This window comes from Morus notabilis, unplaced genomic scaffold, assembly GCF_000414095.1.
Source record: "Morus notabilis unplaced genomic scaffold, ASM41409v2 Scaffold583, whole genome shotgun sequence".
NCBI classification, from domain to species: domain Eukaryota; kingdom Viridiplantae; phylum Streptophyta; class Magnoliopsida; order Rosales; family Moraceae; genus Morus; species Morus notabilis.
In genome coordinates this window covers 94484-98801 of record NW_010366405.1, presented here as the reverse complement: position 1 = coordinate 98801, position 4318 = coordinate 94484, and positions in this window count along the sequence as shown.

Genomic DNA, 4318 nt, shown 5'->3' with positions numbered 1-4318 from the left:
TCTTGTTCTTATTCTCATACTTTCTTTTTAGAATTTTATGGGAATTATGTGCAAGCTAGGCTAGAGTATTTAGGTGAGGCTAGAGATGATCCTTTGTGTAGTGAACTTATTTGGATTCTTGATTCTCCAATGGTTTGTAAGTTTTATACATTTGAGTACAATAATTTTCTTTTATCATATTTCTTCTTCTTATCAATATATTTTATTGTCAACTTTCATATAAATCTAGTCAAGCTCTTTTTATGTGATTGTTGCATTATAGTATATATTGATAGGTATTGTTTTATGAGTAGTCTTTTACTGTAATATTGCCAACGGTATATTGTCGCTCTTAGATTTCTCATAAGATAATTTTTCCTAATTCTAAACGTTAGAATTTTATTTACTCGAATACATTTTTAATTCATATGTTCTTCAAATATTTATTTTCCGATTGATTGTTTGGGATGTGAAACTTTCAATTGAGTCAATTTATGAATCAAAATCCAATTAGGTGAACAAAGCATATGGAGGATTCTCAAAGCTTTACCACTTTTTTTATTATTGAATTTTCTCCATTTTAAATTGTTCAAAAAATCATCAAAAACACTCATTCCCTTTCTTTGTTTAATTGCTTACTTTCATAACGCTTTTTATTTGCTAGTCATTTCTTGTTCAATTTAACACCTCCTTGTGGGATCGACCATTCAAATTGTACTATAATTGACCGCTCGTCTTTGTACACGTTTGGGCGTAATCAACGTGGTTGTGTAAGTAATTTATCATAGTATAAATTACTTACCGATGCCTGTAATGTGGAGATATTTAGTTATATTTACTTTGAGAAAAAAGATGTGAGGTTCCTGTTGTTGTGTTGGAACTGAATTTTTATATTTATTCATTTACTTATTTATTTACTTGCTTGTTTACTCATTTATTTACTTATTTACAAAGTTATTTCAAAATATATCCTACTAGATTTTTCGCTCACGTTTTATTATTTTATAAATGTTAAACCCCTCCCAGGTGACTTTAGGAGCAGTGCGGAGTAGCTGAGTTGCTACCACCCGATTAAGAGAGGATTGTGTTCATCCTCCTGGTGTACGAATGTAAGAATTTGTAAATTCTGTAAACTCTAATTTTTGGATTTCTAGACTGTGGTTGATGTCTGTAATGCTATTTACACATTCATGTATGTACGATACTAAAGATCATGTGGATAGATCCTGTGGGTGTAGCCCTGAAGACTATTAGAGGCGGGAGTTTTAGCCTCTTATGATGTTCTTGTAATTTATTTTCGGCACAAATCCGGATGCGGAAGCGTGGGGATAGCGGATTAAGTATAACAAAAATTTTCATAAAACCTTTGAGATACTCTGTAGATTATATTAATTTATGCATGAATAAATTAATCGCATTAATTTATTTTTTAAGAACTCAATTTGGAATAATACCTGGCGGCCGATTAGGATGATAACTTGAGTTCTTTGACCTCGAACAATCCTTGCTCCAAAGCCTTGTGTTTAGAAAACCAATGTCTTCCATGTCAATTCCTAGAATCCACGAAGACGTGTGTGTGGGCACACCTGAGACAAAACGGGTTAGAATAAACACTCGAATTTCCACAAACACCAACGTATGCATGATGTGGAATTTTTTGGAGAAAAATTTTTCCTTCCCACAATAAGAGAATTTCGGCCACCCTTTAAAATTAGGTCAAAAATTATTTTCAAAAAATTGTGTCCACAATTTCCTATGATTCTCTTATTCATAAAGTAGAAGTCAAACTTCTAGAAAGAATCCAATCTCTATCTCCAAGATAAAGCTTGTTAATTATCTCATATTTGAATTTGGAATAAAATCTCCTATTCCTTATCCTTAATGTGGCCGGCCATGCATGGGGATTCTCATCCCTGTGTGGCGCCAATTACAGATAGGGAAGGAAAAGAAAATCATCCTTTATCCTGCAGTCCAATTTTGATTCAAATTCAAATTCCAATTCTAATTTAAGTCAAACTTAAATTAATTTGAATTCTAAATTGAACAACTTATCAAATATGTTTAAAAGGATAAATTTAAATTATGTTCACAATTTAAATTCAAATTTAAATAATCACATTATTTAAATAATAATTAATTCTCAATTAATTATTTTCGAGCGTTTAATTTTAGAATTTTGTAATTCTAAAATTCCCATTTTGTCCTTTGTGTTTGGTAGAATTACAACGACGACGCATGGACTAATGGACCTATAATTCCGAGCTCTAATGAAATTAATAATTTATTAAACACTTTAATAAATTAATTAATTCCATTAATTCCAATAGTTACTCCACTATAAACTTGGAACATAAATAATTCATAATTAGGCTAGGTAGAATCCGTTAACCTCTCTAATTATATCTTCATCCTTGAGTACCATTGATTCTTTAATGGATAGTGATTCATAAAACACATTCATGAACCATAATGCTCTTACTAATCCAAGTACCGAATCAACACTCAAGAGAATTATTTATCTGCTTCTTTCTCAAGAAGGAATGGATTCCATCTCGTATAATAACATTCCCGGCTACCTACTTCATCATGTCTCCAAAATACAAGGAATAGGATTCAGGGTCTCAGAATCTGTACCGAGTAAATCAAAAGACACAAATCCATAAATAGGAGTTTGTTAAGACCTCAGGATTAAGATCATTCTATATATGACCATCGGTACACTCAATTAGAATTTCTATACTTAACGAAAATTATTAGAAATTCATATCATGTCTGTGTCCTTGTTCCACATAATCTCATTATGTGTAATACACTCATTCAATATCTCACTATATTAACAGTGCGGATAACACCGTTTCATTCTAAATGGGAATGACATATATTAATAATATTTTAATTAAAGATTCCAAACTTTAATTAAATTCATTACGAACATCTCTTTTTTATTATTATCCTTAAACATTATCCTCTTGCATATAACACTTATATACAATGTTTAAGGTTACATAAATAATCACGGAATTTTCATTTGATCTTTATAAAATATTCATAAATATATGCACATAAAATGATGAATAAACTATTTTATCAAATAAATAATAAATATCCTATCACATCTCATGCTTCTAGGACACAATTCCCAACAATCTCCCACTTGTCCTAAAGCAAGTAGAATATGTCTCTAATCCTAAAACTTTCTAGGTGTCTATGACTGATCTATGCCTAGAACAATTTCCAGATCAGTTAAGAATTTCTGGAGTCAGATTGCTTTCTTTTGCTGCTTAACAAGCTGCAACACATTAACCTTTAATGATAAAATTAGCAATCACACTTTGCTAACAACGTTTCGTATCACGACTCATTCACCTAGTGTGAACACAGATTTGGATGTCGACTCTCGAACTCCATGCAAGGCTCATAGTCAAAGTCTGTGTATCCAGCTCAAAGACAACTCTTTCACTAACTAAATTATCTTATAGTTTCATTGCTTTCCTCATACCCTTAAGGATACACTACAATGCTACCCAATGATCGAATCTTGCGTTCAACTGACAACGACTGACCACTCCCACTGAATATCATATATTCAGGCTTGTTAAGAATAAGAACGTCTTCTTTTCTTTCATTTGAAACATCTTGGTTTTGATCAAATCCATAAGACATAATAACCTCATCAAACTTGATGTTCCATGATCTAGAAGTTTACTTAAATCCATAAATGGATCTCTACGGCTTGCAGACTTTCTGCTCTAGGCCCTTCTCTATGTAACCCTCTGGCTAATCGATATAGATGGTTTCCTCAAGATAGCCATTCAGAAAAGCTGTATTGACATCCATCTGCCATATGTCATATTCAAAAAATGTTTCTATGGCTAAGAGTATCTGGATGAACTTAAGCATGGCTTCTGATGAGAAAGTTTCCTCATAGTCAACTTCCTATCTCTGGGTGTAACACTTTGCCACTAGTCTTGCTTTATAAGTCTCTACTTTTTCATCCGCTTCTCTTTATCTCTTGAAGATCCACTTGCATCCAATGGGTTTTACCCCTTCAGATAGATCTACAAGTTGCCAGACCGAGTTGGAGTACATGGACTCTATCTCGAGTTTCATAGCTGCTTGCCACTTTTCCTTATCAGAATCATCCGTCACAGCCTTAAAGGTCAACGGATCCTCCTTGCCGTCATCAGTAATGACGATCTGTGCTTCCCCGGTATACCGGTCAGGTAACCTGCTTACCCTCTCACTACGACGAGGTGCCAGAGGAGTTTGATTAGGAATCATGGTCTTTTCTCTTAGCGTTCCAACAACTCTTGTCGGTTGTGGTCCAATCTTATTGGAA